This window comes from Antechinus flavipes, chromosome 1, assembly GCF_016432865.1.
Source record: "Antechinus flavipes isolate AdamAnt ecotype Samford, QLD, Australia chromosome 1, AdamAnt_v2, whole genome shotgun sequence".
Taxonomy (NCBI): Eukaryota; Metazoa; Chordata; class Mammalia; order Dasyuromorphia; family Dasyuridae; genus Antechinus; species Antechinus flavipes.
In genome coordinates, this window is record NC_067398.1 from 184,299,164 (window position 1) to 184,314,822 (window position 15,659).

At 33.3% G+C, this 15,659-nt stretch overlaps 1 protein-coding gene across 8 annotated transcripts in view; it reads right to left on the reverse strand.

Annotated features, from left to right (window-relative positions):
- The window catches only part of MCTP1 (multiple C2 and transmembrane domain containing 1), a 697,990-nt gene that overhangs the window by 17,390 nt on the left and 664,941 nt on the right, over positions 1 to 15,659 (reverse strand). The gene's annotated exons all lie outside the window — the stretch shown is intronic.

Below are 15,659 nucleotides of genomic sequence, written 5' to 3' on the forward strand. Positions count from 1 at the left end.
TCCATAGTTTAAGAGTAATTTAAAGTCATAAAACTTGGTTTTTACTAATAAAAACATTCCTATTCATACAAATGGAATCACAAAACTTGACTCCCATTTCTTTGAACTAGCTCCTAGATCAACCTCAGTTCCCTCACTAATTCACCAGAGCTCCTTGTCCCAATTTTAATCCCAGAAGTCTAAATTTTGTAGTATTTTCTGAAAACTCAGCAGCAGAGGAAAAGGAAAAAAAAAATAGGAAAATGAGTTACTAATGCGAAAGTGTCAACATTGGGGGTAGGTGAGATGTATATGTAAGGATTGTTAGTCTCTAGGTGAACACTGGTTGCAACTCAGGTGGTTAGTAAAATTTGAACACTTAGATATAGCATTTATCTGATTAAGTAGCTCAGGCTATTAGCTATTAGTTTACCATTTTCAATTCTCTGTAATTCAAAAGTACAAGTATCCTAAATTCAAACTAGATTAAAGTAGGGAGGGTGGGGAAGGATTTGGCAATTAACCCAAGGGCAAGTGTATAATTGACTTTTGACTTTCCCAGCTAGAAGTCAGGGAATTGTACCTATGAGTACTTCCAAGGTCTCCTTTGAAATGTAAATTAATTTTGAATAACCCAACAAACCTATTGTCCCATTGGGTGGATAGTTCTTACAGTTAGAAAGTGTAGATGTGAATTTAAGTGTGGTGATTTCTACTTTTAGAAAGTGACGGTGAGGGGAACTGATAAGACTTGTTTCCTTGTCAGACGGGATGATTGAAATGAGTACTATAAGCAGAAATCCAGGTAGGACATTGAAAAGAGCAAACTCTTTGGGTAGAGCAAACTTGAGACTTGGAGGGAGGAGGCTAAAGAGAAAAAGAGTTGATAAGGATTATTAAACTGAAATATTTACATTTCATAGAAGACCAGAAGTTGTTTATTCCAGTAGATACATTTCTTTGTCTCTTATCTTTTACTTTGCCCCACTTTCCCTTCCCTCCAAATCCCTACTTGTTTCTCTGGTTGCTTGCATTACAAATCTTTGTGCTTAAAATCCTAGAAAATATCTGTAGTCTTCCTTAAGGAAGATCTTGGTAAAAAGAGAGGGTGTGGCTCTGATTCAGTTGGGGGGAGAGGGGGAGAAGAAAGGGGGAAGCAGACTAAGCCCTCCGGCTCTGTGAAGGGAAAAGCAGGACCAGACTGAACTAGAAGGCCTGGATTCAGGCTCCTGCTGAAGGAAGACTGTGTTGGGCTTTTCACCATTTGAAATTCTGCTTTGGAAAGTAGTACCACCCAAATTTTCCCAGCTGGCTTTGTGGAGACTATCCAATCTACCTTCTATAACAGTGTGAATGTCTACGGAAATGTAGATCCAATTTCATTAATTTGACTTCCTTTGAACACTTGAACATTGTGCCAGAATGCTTGAGACCTCCTCTTGTGGCAGTCAGTTCTCCACTTACTGGAAGGAACCAAGGGAACTAGAATAATAATGCTACCACCACATTTACATGTAACTTCCTATCCATTTCAGAGGAGCCCTGGGCACTTTATACATGAAACATTTCATATATTTGGACTTCAGCCATCTTAAAACAGAGGATGTAGAAAGGCAACTGGCATATTTTCTGCCAATGAGGTGAAATTACTTGTAGCCCGTGACATGGGAGTTAATTTATAATCAGACCCAGTATACTCATGCTGAAATTAAATTTCCAAGGGAGACCTCAAAACATTATTCACCTCACTTATGTCTAAATGGAGGGTCAGCCAGTGAGGGTAGATGTATCCCATAAAACTTCTCAATAATGGAAAGGTAAACAAATATCACCTACCCCATGTTACTACTCTCTTCAGAAGTCACATGCCAATACAAACATAGATGCCTCAACTTCTCTTTTTTTTCTTCCTCCAGTTAAAAGAAAAATCTAACTCAATTACATAATTATGTTCTTTAGAATAAAAATAACCAGAGACTACTTCCTGTATACTTCATAACATATTCTGGGCCAATAAAGACATTGGCCTTTGGCCCTTCCTTTCTTGAATTCAGGCTAAGTTTAATCATGTGTAATGGAATAAAACATCTCCATGAGTTCCCTTTGAAAAGAGAATTAAAATTGGGGTTAAAGCATAGCATTTATAAGAAGACACTTCCTGTACTTGAAGGGTGAGGGTGGTGGAAAGTCAACAGATATGTAATTACATAAAATAGCAATTTTTGATGTATTGATAAGCTTTGTCAAATTTGCTTTGAGAGGAAATGAGGAAATATAAAGACAAAAAATATCAACAAAATTTAAAAAGAAAGAAACTTATTTCAGGTACTATAGTCTATCCTTCCTTATTATTAACCTCATCTTCTTTTGTATGACTACTATAATTGCTAAATTATTGACAGAGGAAGTGAAATTTGGGGTCTTCAACTCAATGATGGAACTCAAGAAATATTCTGGAAACTATCATTTTAGATGTCATTAGTACACTTGAGGGCTTAACTGAGAAAACATTCTTTGAAATTCATCTATAAAGACTATTTTTAATAAACACTCCAAAACTTCAGAGTTAAAAAGTAATCAGTTGGTGGTATTGGTTTTGTTTTATTTTGTTTTGACTTCCTACTTTTAATTTCTTTTAAGTGTCTTCTCCAAAATAAGAAGATGCTTTGCAATGTTAGCAAAGCTTTGAAAAGCAAGTGCTTTGGAATAGAAATTTTATATTAAAATCTCTTTTATCACAAACTGCCTCCCTCCACTGTGGTCTCCAATGAATGAAGTAATTACTCTTTATATACAGTATATGACCCAAAACTGCAATGGGTAATGGAATTGCTCTGTGTTGCATTCCAATATTTCATACTTTTTTTTCTCTTAATGTTCAATACTTTATTAGTAGAGAATAAATTGGTACATTTCTTTTATTGTCGTTTTTGCTTTCCTTTATAAACCAGCTTGGATGAAGGAAATATCATATAGTATTTAATCATCCAAAGGTTCACTAGTGACACTACTTTAAAAATGCATTATTAAAGTTTCTTCTGAAGATGTTAAAAAAATTACCCATAAAAGACAGCCAGTGGCTATAAATCAGGAAGCATGTGAGATTTATATTGCAAAACTATTTCTAATGATTCAGTATAATTTTTAAGCGATCTTTTTTTATTTGTTAGATTTTTAACTTGTCTCTAAAACATCATAAACAACTGTAAGGCAGTACCAAAGAGTCTTCCTCACGTCTGTCTGTGCTGTAGTATAATATATATGTTATCAACAAATTATACCAGATTTTTCAAGGGCTTAAATTGTTCCTTAGTGGTTAAAGCTTGCTGGTAAAAAAACAAAACAAAAAAATAAAAACAAAAACATCCATTCTTTCAGGTCAGCAGGGTATCACTCCATTCACTGAGGCTATAACTTTAAAAAGAGTATCATAATGCTTGGGAGAATCAATGAATGTGTCTATTTTACATGAAGGAAACAGTGCACATTGTGGGAAAACCTGGTTCATTAGCATTCAACCTAAAGATGGAATTTGGGGGTGGGGGTGGTCAAATAGGTGATTTCATTTGCATTCTTACCAATGAGCAAATTCCCTCTACTAACTACTATGCCATTTCTAGTCTTAGAGAGATTACTGAGGACTGAAACTTGCCTATATTAATAGTATGTTTGAAAGAATGGAGGATTTGATATCAGGGTTTACTAACTCCAAGGCCAGTTCTTTCTCCCCTATGCCTCTCAAAGGCATTTACCAATCATTTGAAATTCTGAGTATACTTGGGAAGCAGAACACCAGCCAAGAAGAAGCTTTCAGCGTGCTTACATTCTGACTGATGATGATGATGATTATATTATTTTTTGGTAAGAACACTGGTTTCCTTCTTTGGTGGAATATCTCTGGTTATTGAAGGTCAACAGGCATTTAAGAGAAAAACAATATCTTGGTACGATGTGCTTTCATCTCTGGAACTTCTCATCTGGGGTCAGCTGTTTTGAAAAGTGACTGTCTCCACTGGTCCACTGTTTGTTTTATTTATTTTTTTGGAGGCAGTCAGAGTCACAGGCAAGTAAGACTATGAAAGTGGGTTTGAACGAAAGTCCTCCTGGCTCCAGAATCAGTGCTCTATCATAGCACCACCTAGTCCACTTTCAGGAAGGCCCCATCCAAGATTTTCTTCTCTGGCTATTTCCCAATTATATTATATTCTCAAGGATTTCACTTCCCTAATATATATTCTCTCCTTTAGTTCTGGAACTGTGATCAAATCACCTCAGACTTAGTTCCTAGGAAATCTACTTTTCTAATACCCCAGTAGAAGTGCCTTTTCCCTATAGACACTATTTTTGCTCCCATTTCCCCTGCAATAAAAATGTAAGCTTCTTGAGAGCATGGCATGTTTTGCTTTTTCTCTTCCTAAAACTTACTTAGCACACCACATGGTTCATATATTGTATGTTTATTCATACATCCATCTTATCCCTAGGATTCTTCTTATTAAGGTTTTGATTCCCAAAGAGGTACCAAAAGGAAGTAAATGAAGAACAGAGACTTAAGAAAAATGTTCATATCAGTGATTTTTGTCTACTGCTGGCCCTGCCCTTGAACATCTTTCAAAATGTCCAACAGGTATTTGGAGAAATACTGTTTTATCTTGTTTTCTTGAGGTAAAACTATTATAGGAAAAAAAGGTAAAGTTTGTTTCTTTAAAGCTCTTTCCCTTAACAAATAGACCCCTGAAGGATTTAGTTTCAAATGGGCATTCTTGGTGCATTTTCTTTAAGTTAAGTCACTCAGAATTACACAAACCATTTTTGTAACTTGAAAGCATATAACTGGCAAGAGAAAGCAATTTCTAACATTTCAAAGCATGTGAATTATAATGAAGGCTACTCTGCATCTACCCTCCTCAGAAATTCACTAAGCCTCATTGAAAATTTAGAGGTGCTGTGAATTTGATACTCTGTGTCAGCAATTCCAGGATTTGTTTTAACAAAATGTAAGCTTTCAGATTTAACATGCTTCCTACAAAAAAAAAAAAAAAAAAAAGCTAGTAAAGGAGCATAGCTCGGTATCTATCTCAACTTTAGCTCTCTTACTTCTGTTGGTAGATGAGGAGATATATTTTTAGACATAAACAATGGGAGAATTTGTTTTGTTTGACTATATGTATTTGGTTCAAGAGTTTTTCCCACACACACACATCCTTAAAAAAAAAAAAAAAAGAAGAAGAATGAGGAAAGATAATAGATTTTTGTTTACTAAAAACAAATAAATAAAGAGCTTTGACAAAAGATTGATCAGACAAGTGAGTCTCCTAATTTGATAACAAACACTGTGTTTTAAATCACTTAAACATGTCTGATGATATGCTAATGTCCAATGTAAGGAATGGGAGTTTTACTGTACAGATAGCAGCATGAATCCAAAGGATTTATTAGGAAATGACATTCCACAGCATCACTCCTTGAAATACTCTTCCAACCCAGGGACAGAAGTAAAATTGGATCAGAGCGTAAAAAGAAATGACAATGTTTTCTCCTCCTTCACATTGGAAACATTTCTGTGGAGTCTGAAATTTGAAACACAGGTGATTTTCAAAGACAGGGCTTCAAATAAGTGAAAAGCTAGCTGCACATGTAACTTTGACTAGCCATGAAATTCTGTGCTGACTTTATTAACTCATTGCTAGCTTTCTTGGTACATTGTATTTTCTGATGTCAGATGTAAAAGAGGCAATGTTGTAGAGTAGATAGAGTAACTTCCAAACAAGAAGACATGCGATCAAGGGTAGCTTCTGACACAAAGTAGCTGTGGGACTATGGGCAAAACCATTAAGACATTTGGGCATTTCTGAAAGACAAGAAATTACAAAATAGTGGCTGATCATGGGGAGGGGGAAGTTTCCTTAGTAAGAATTCCCTGAACCAGTTAAATGAAAGGTACAGATTAAAAAAAAAAAAAAAAGAAATCTATGTATATGTGCGTGTATATATACATATACAACTACATAAATATTCAAATAAAATATATACATGTGATTCTGTATGTATATATTTTTCTGCAGCTTTAACTATCAAGACTTGCAAGAATTTCTTGAAATATTAAAGATAATAAGACCAACAATGTATGTGATAAAATGGGAATGTTCTAGTTCTCATTTAAACCAATAGGTATGGTTCTTTGTTTATCTAGGGAGAATGTTTTCTATTTACCTGATTTTTTTTGTTGTTGTTGTTCATATGAAACAGGGAAATTTTGACATCTTAATAAGAATTCCCAATATATGGAAACCTTTTATGCATGCTCAGTTTTACTCCAGATGACTTAGTGTTAACTTGTCAGTTTTTATTTTAGAAAATGATGGTAGATTCTTTATAATGTTACACAGACAAGATCTTATTTTTTCCTTTTGCTGACATGGCATATGTTTTGTGCAGAATGAGCATTTACCTGATCCTAGTTTTTCCTTCCTCTGATGTGACTTAGGTCTATGCTTTTCAATGCTTTTTTCTTAGAATGTACATTTTCTATAGTATTTTAGTGATTGTATGACTTAAAGGGAATGTATTATTATTATTTACCTGTATTTTTAAAAGAAAATAATCACTATAAGGAGAGAAACATTTGATGGACCAGAGTGAGGTACAGGTTTATTTGTTAGGTAATGCATTTCTCAGAAAAAATGGGAACTAGGAAAGAGATGACACATCATTGGAAAGGAAGAGAGACAGAGGAATACAAAGATGCATGGCCTTGAATTTATATATGTACATGAGGAATAAAACCCTATTAATACCAGAAGGAAAACAAAATCACTTGCTACCCTTTTCAATCAATCTACTAGTGTCTATTAACTAAAATAGAAACAGTACATTTTTTTTAAAGGAAAGAAATATAAAACTTCCAAATAAATGAATTTTACTTGGATAAGGCATGAATCATGCACATATGTGAAGATGGGTGAGTTCTTGAATTTCAGGTCCTCTTTTTGAAGGAACAAATTACTTAGGCAAAAAAAGGAAAAAACTCTTATATGAGGCTATTCTACAATTGGGGAATGGCTGAAAAAGTAATGGTATGTGGAATAATGTAATATTAGTATAAATTATAAAATGAATAACAAGAATAGCAACAGAATATTATTAAGCTGCAAAAAAATTACAAAAGAGATAGTTTCAGGGAAACATGAGAAATATAGAATGCAAAATTAAATGAGCAGAACCAAGGGAGTAATTTATAGTATAACAATATTGTAAAAGTGAGCAATTTTGAAATTCTCTGATCAATGAAATGATTAGCCAGAATTCCAAAGATGAATGCAACTAACTTCCTGACAGAGAACTAATGGACTTATATGAAGAATGAACCACACTTTTTATTAATATGTCTAGTAAAAGACATTTGTTTGCTTAGTTATACATATTTGTCACCAGAGATTTTTTTTCTTGAGGGTTTGGGGAAAAGGGGAAAAAAGTGTTTGATGATTGAACAATAAAGTGAAATTTATAAAACCTGTTATGAAAAATCTTAGAGACATCAAATCCAACCCCCTCATTTTGTAGATGAGGAAATAGACTAAGATAGGCAAAGTGCCCTAGATCACACAAGAAGCAGAAGAACTGAGATTCAGACACAGGTCATTCCCTTCCAAATCCAGCATTCTTTTTTCATGAAGCCATTAGAAAGTTATCCAAATCACCACATCTATTTACTTTAGCATTGTATGAACAAACTAAAGTGTGATCAGATCAATATTTGTCCTGGATTTTTCACTACCAATCAGATACTTATGTACATAGATGACTGGGTTGGGGAACACTCCATGGAATATGCACTAAACACTCCTTACAGTTTCTTAGGATATGTGAGGCTCAATGCTGAAAGGCTTGCCTCTCCTTGGGATAACATAAGAGAATCTAGAACCTGGCCTCTTGGTCATAAACCTGTTCTTTCTCATTCCTTTCAAAACTGCATCAAAAAGATTAACCTCTTAACTAGGAAAAATTTTCTATAGTAGATTTTAAAAGGAATGACTCTACCCTCTGTTTTTTTTTTTTTTAATTTCTCTTTCTCTTGGATTTGTGGCAAAATGAGTTTTTTCTCTTTTTCTCTCTCTGGGGTTTCATGTGAGAACTAGAAATGGCGTCTTGCTCACCCAGGACATCCAATTTGTGACTGGCTGAATTAAGCCTGAGAGTAGATCTCAAAGCATTAGGGCTACTTCTTCTATTTTGTATTTGTTCTAAGTATGAATTCCTTAACTAGCAGTCTTTTTTGTTTTGTTTTGTTTTGGTTTTGGTTTTAGATATTTTAATACATTCCTTAAAAGATATATAACTTATTCATAGTATCTGTGTACTGATCACCAAATAACTAATAAAATCTTGATTACAAGGGAAAAAATCAATTTACCTCACATTTTGCCAATTTTTGAAATTTTATTTTATTCTGAACTTAAAAAATAAGAAAGCATTGCCCTAATATGGTAGAATAGGGAAAAAAAGATGATTACACATGAAACTGCAAATCTGTGGTGTATAATCTGTTACTGCTTTTAAAGATATATGATAAGGTTATAGTATAAGTTTTTTCTCTTTCATTTCCCCCCTAAAGATTGCTACCATTAGAGACAAATATGTATAAATATATATGTAAAATATCCATACATCTTTTTTTAATCAGATTGTCAATAAATTTAACAATTTAAGTGAAATAGAAGAATATTTACAAAAACAAAGTGCCTAGATTAGAAGAAAAAGAATATCTAAGTAGATCTTTTTTAGGAAAAAAAAAAGTGAATAAACCATGAACTTCCTAAGAAAAAAGCACCAAGACCAAACATTTATAAGTGAATTCTTTCAAACATTTAGACCAACTAATTCCAACATTAAATAAATTATTTGGAATAATATGCTAAGAATGGGTCCTATCAAAGTCTTTTTATGTAACAAATATGATGCTGACACCTAAACCATGAAAAGTAAAAAACAGTGAAAATTATAGACCAATTTCATTAATGAATTTGGGTGTAAAAAACCTAAGTAAAACATTAGCTAAAAGATTACAACAATATATTAAAGATTATACATTATGACTAAGCAAGATTTATACCAGGAATGCAAGGATGGTTTAACATAAGGAAAACTATTAACAGAATTGATTATATCAATAATAAAAGTGACAAAATTATATGATTATGTCAATAGATACAGAAAAGGCTTTTATTAAAGTAAAACACCCATTTCTATTAAAAACAATTGAACTTATAGATATAAATGGATTTTAAATTGATAAAAACGCATTTATATAAAACCAGCAAGCATTATTTGTAATGAGGATATGCCAGAGGGCTTCCCAATAAGATCGAGTGTGAAACAAAGATGTCCATTACCATTAACATTATTCAATATTGTGTTGGAAATCCTAGTAAAATTAATGAGAAGAAAAAAAAATAGGAGGAAACAATAGGAAATCAGGTAATAAAACTGCCTCTTTTTTGCATATGATAAAATAATATACTTGGAAAGTCCTCAAAACTCAATCAAAACATTAGTTGAAACAGTTAATAATATTTAGCAAAATAGCAGGATATAAAACAAATCCTAAGTAGCAGTTACCAAGATGGACTTTTAGGGAATGGCTACCTTAAGAGTTTAGAAATGTCTAATCTCAGGGCACCTATATAGTGCAATGGATAAAGCACCAGCCCTGAAATCAGGAAAAACTGAGTTCAAATCTGGCCTCAGACACTCAATACTTCCTAGCTGTGTGACCCTGGGCAAGTCACTTAACCCCAATTGCCTCCATTAAAAATAAATAAATTAATTAAATTAAATTTTTAAAAAGTCAAACAAAGTTGACTACCAATAAGAATGTTCTATAATAACAAATTTCTTGGAGAAGACTTTTCATTGTTTACCAGAAGACACGGATTTTCCTTGAAGATAACAATGGCAAGATAGAGGAGAAATTCCAATTTAACAGTCTTGCAAAATGTCTTATGTTGGTTTAAGCAGAAAGATATACTAATAGTGATAAATTTTTATTGCTTGCTTAACTTTTCACCAATATGAATTTAGGAACTTTTGTATATGAATCATTTCTTTAGTGTGAAGGAAAATATAGTTGTTCTATACCTTATTTTTACACCATACCACCTTTGCAGGAAAACTCTAGACATAAGCCAAATTGTCTTAATTGATTTGCTCCAGGGCTCTGGGGTAGAGGTATAAAGATCCAGAAAATATGACAAAAAGTATCTTATCCCTCTCTTTTGGGGCCAGGACATTTGGGATGGATTCTGCTCTTTGAGGATGTATCCAGAGCTAGCGGGCCCTTTAGGGAAGGGCTCTACCTACCCTAGGTCCAAAAGGGTCTGCTGTCTCATCCCAAAATTCCAAGTCCTTCATTGATGAACTATTGTCCCCAAGATATTTTTAGGAGACTTCCTCTCATGCTCTGTGGGATGGCTTATCACTATATGCGTTCCATGAGATACATGCCAATCTAACACACACACACACACACACACACACACACACACACACATACACACACACACACAAAACAAAACACAATCTCTTCAAGACAATATATATTTCCCAATATTAATTGAGAAATCTGATAGACAATAGAAAAGTCGACAACTGAGTTGTACTTTAGATCCCAATTTCTTAAACTATGGGTCATGACCCCATATGGGTCTTGTAACTGAATGTGGGGGTTGCAAAATAATGATCTGTTATGAGAAAATATTTGATTTGTTTGATTTCCATCTGTTTTATATATCTTTCTACCTGGGGTCACATAGAAATTTCTTGGGTAAAAAGGGCAAATGGAAAAGGATTAAGAAGCCTTGTCTTAGATGATATTATTGCTGTTCAATCATTTTTCATTCATGTCTAACTTTTCATTAATCTTTAGCAAGGATACTGTAGTGATTGACATTTCCTTCTCCAGTTCATTTTATAGATAAGGAAATTGAGGCAAACGGGGTTAAGTGACTTGTCTAGAGTCACACAACTATTAATTTTTGTGTGAGCCAGCTTTGAATTCAAGAAGGTGAATCTTTCCTGTTCCAGCCCCAGCACTCACTGTGCCACCTCATTGCACCTTGGATGACATTTCACAATAATTCCCTTATCAGAAGAAGATAGGTGATGGTGTAATGAAATTTTTAGGAGGCCCCAGATAATAAATAATAAATCATAACTTTGAGACCTCCACATTTAGTTCTGTGACCCTGTATGGAGTTGCAATACACAGTTTAAAAAATTTTGGAATAGAGAATACTTGGGGGATTATAATTATAGTCTTCGAGTATTTTGATAAATATAGGCAGCATAGTATAGTGGAGAAAGTAATAGACTCAGATTCAGGAAAAATGCATTGAGTTCCTTATTCTGTATCTATATGACCTTAATCAAATAATTTAATTTTTCTGGACTTTTATCTATATATCTTTCTATAAATGAGATTAAATACTTTGCAATCCTGAGGTTGTTATAAGGAAAGCACTTTATAAATATTATAGTGCTATATAAATGTGAACTTTTAATTTACTTTTAATTAATTTCTTTTTTAAAATATTACAGTCATTTGCAGATATGCTATTTTATCCCAAGATGTACAGTGAATCTTTCCTTATAATAGTTAAACAAAATCAACACAGAGACCAGGTCTGACAATGCACATCATACTCTGCAACCATAGTTCCCAAAGTGGATGTCAGTTTTAATTGTTAAGAAGTCTTTCTCTTTATATCAAGCTGAAATCTAGCTCTCTACTTTGCATCCATTGACTAGTCCAATCTTCTGGGGCCAAGTGAGAAAGCCCAATTTGTCTAACAAAATAGTCCTCACACACATACTTAAAAATAACGTTCCCCTCTAAGTCTTCTCTTTTTTTAGGCTAAACATTCCTAATTCCTTCAACCTTTCTTTGTGTGGCATAGTCTTCAGTCTTCTGAATATTCTGTTCACCTTTCTCTGGACACATTCCAACCTCTCATTGTCCTTCATAATATATGCTCCCCAGGACAGAACACAACACTCAAGATGAAATTTGACCAGGGCAGAGTTCACTAGGATTACATTTGGAATATGCATTGAGAAAGGAACAAGCCCTTATTAAGTGATTTATTAAGTGTACCAAGTACTAAAGGCTTGACAAATTTTATCTCATTTTATATTGAAAACAGTCCTCTAAAGTAGATGCTATCAGGATACCCATTTTACATTTGAGGAAACTGAGGCAAACAGGGTTAAGCAAATTGGCTAGTTAAGTATCTGAAGCTGGATTGGAATTCAGGGCTTCCTAATTTCAGGTGTAAAATGCTATTTAGAAGCAGTAAAATAGTACAGTAAATAGAGTGCTAACACTGGATTCAGGAAAACTTAAGCTTAAATTGAGCCTCAGACATCATCGGTTCATTATTTGTTAGTGTTCCAGATCTAAACATTCTGTCTTGTCCAGAAGGCTATCACAAAAGTCTTTATCAAATGCTACTTTAAACCAATTCATAATAAATTTCATTTTAAAAAGTTTTTTTCCAACGTTATAGTTTTCAAAATGTTATGATAGGGAAAAAACGTGGATTCAAAAACTACCTTAGTAATTTATTACCTATGTGATAAGTTAAAAGATTAAAAATCTTTGAATAGCTTGTTTTTTTCTATAAAATGAAGATAATAATAGCACCTACCAGAATGAGATATCTGTAAACTGCTATGCAAACTTTAAAGTATGATTAAAGTAATATGCCATTTTTATTATCATAATAGTTAGTTATTATTACCATGAATCTAATTGATGAACTAACCAAGCTCACAATCTCTAATATTTGTAAAATGCTAACATGTTGCCTGGCATATAATAGGCATATAAGTATGAATGGTTATTCCCTTTTCCCCTGATAAAAAATATAGAGAGGACAAATACTCATCTCTACTTTATAGGTGAAGATGGTCTAAGAGGATAGATCAGTAACCTGTCCATGCTCACACATTCAAATTCTTATCTCTGTGGTTAACTTGGGCTCTTTCTATCATAGTTCATAAACTTTATAAAAACTAAAGTGCCATATAAGTGAGTTACTATTATCATATTAATTTAAAAAACTCATTGGAAATAATTTAAAATTCTGAAAATAAAAGGGGAGATTAATAAAATTGAAAATAAGAAAACCATTGAATTAATAAAACTGAGTTGATTTTATGAAAAAAAAAACAAAATAGTAAATCTTTAGTTAATTTGATTAGAAAAAGGAAAGAAGAAAATAAAATTGTTCGTCTCAAAAATAAAAAGGGAGAACTTTCCACCAATGAAGAGGAAATTAGAGCAATAATTAGGAGTGATTTTGCCCTATTATACATCAACAAATTTGATAATCTAGGTGAAACTGAGGAATATCTATAAAAATATAGATTGCCCAGTTAACAGAAGAGGAAATAAATTATTTAAATAGTTCCATTTTAGAAAAAGAAATAGTAAATAATCATAAAACAAATATCATCAAAATACATGACATACAATTTAATTTAAGACTTTAGCCAAATATCTCGGAGGGGGAGAAAATAACATGGGCTAGTAAAAGGTATATATAGATTGGAGTTAGACCCAGTATCTGCTTTTTTAGCTAGTGTTTTCATCTGGAAAATTAAAGTGGGTGAAGTAAACATTAAAACACTGGATTTACTTAAACTGTTTGAACCCTTCCTTCTAGACTGGCCTTAATAGTACAGCTTTTAAATGAAAGTTCCTTTTTTCCTGATTTACATAAAATGATTCTGCATTTAAGGCTATTAGGAAACAAACACGTGGCATTATGGGGCAGTTCCTTTAGTCCAGTCGGACTTTTCCAGCATTTCAGTCGGAATTGGCAAACACAACCCTCAGTACAAAACAACTTTGATTTATAATCAAATTGTGTGAGAAAAGAATCACATCGATGCTAGAAATAATGCCCTTTGTGACATCTCCAGAACCAAACGGGGATTACTTTCTGATATCCGGAGGCTATTTTTCTTTACAAATATTTTACAAGACAAACTTGTACGGCTCTTAAAAGCACATCTGTTGTGAATTACCCCTTTACAAAAAGAGAGAGAGAATCACCATCTCTCTTCTCCATTTGAGCTTAAAGGAAATTTGTTGACATATTCCGAGGCAGGCATAGACGAAACAGCACAGGAAAGAGGAGGCGGTCAACAGGATCATGGGTTGGTTTTGCTTAAACTCATTCCACATGCCCTGTGAACCATTAGCTGTTTTTTATTTCCTGCTCTAAAGATTTGTAGTGAAAATAATCTGGGCAAGGGAAAAGCTTCACTTATTTTTTTTTTCTTCTTCAGCAAGATGCTGTGTTAGCAAATAGAACATATGAGGCACCTTCAGCAAACCAAGGTCTTTAATAATCCATTTCTCAAACACTACTGGTATTTCCTTTCCAAACAAAGATGGACTGTGACTGGAATCAGTTTCATCATTTGTATGGCTACAATTGCCAAGTTTCTGGAAATAATCGTCATTTAAATACTGAATAAAATTTATTACATGAAGCCAACAACAGTTTTATTGCTATTTAATTTCCATGATTTGTTTGTTTGCAGTCAGGACTCTGTATTCTGAGAGCAAGATGTTTGGAGGCGGAGAGCAGTCTTAAGGAAAAAAAACCACACACACACACACACAAAAAGACTATGTCAAAATCCTGTTAATGGCCTGTCTTTTATCTATTAGAGCAAAGGAATTCAGCATTTCAGGAGAAAACTATCTGCTTTGCCTATGGCTTTTTATTCTCTCCCTTCCCCCCCCCCCCCCCCCCCCATACCCCATTACATTATAAATTCTCTAAAATCACCCATTCTTTAGAGACCTCATAACATAGGGAATCAGGAAAAAGATTAAAAGATTGAACCGTTTACTAATATTAAGAACTTTCTTTGTTACTTCAATTATAAAATTAATGGCTTTGCACTAGATAACTTTCTAAGGTCTAAAACTGATCTCATGACCTTTAAGGAGAAGGAATTCAAGAAAGTCACTGAAATCAGACAAAGTCAGACTGCTGAAAGGTAGCATCACCTAGTGGTTTTTGTGGTCAAGAGTGCATTCTTTATTGATGTCATCCATAACACTTGTCTATTAAATAGCTTAGATGATCTAGTGAGTACTAATGTTATACAGCCAAGATCTAGTTACTGGTGCATATAGTAGGCACTTAATAAATGTTTGCTGAAATGATTTATTCACAGATTGAATGATTTTTAAAAATTCTTATGTTATCACAGAAACATAGAGTGATAGATTTAAAAAGGATCTAAGAAGTTTTTGTAGATTTACATTGGACTTTTTTATTTTACAAATGAGGAAACAATGTGGAGACTTTAAAGGATCAAAGTCAAGGGTAAAACCTAGGATATTCTCCTAGAATTCTTTCCACTACATTAGACTGATTCTAAGGCTAACTTGGAAAAAAAAAATCAGAAGCTAATAGCTAAAATAAGGAAAAAAGCAGACAAATATCTATTATTATAATTCTACCAAGTATTAGGCACTGTACTAAGTGCTTGACAAATATCTCATTTAATCCTCACATCTACTCTGGAAGGTAGGTGTTATATTTATCTTTTCCTCCTCCCCCATTTTTTTTTTTTTTTTTGTAATTGAAGAAACAGAG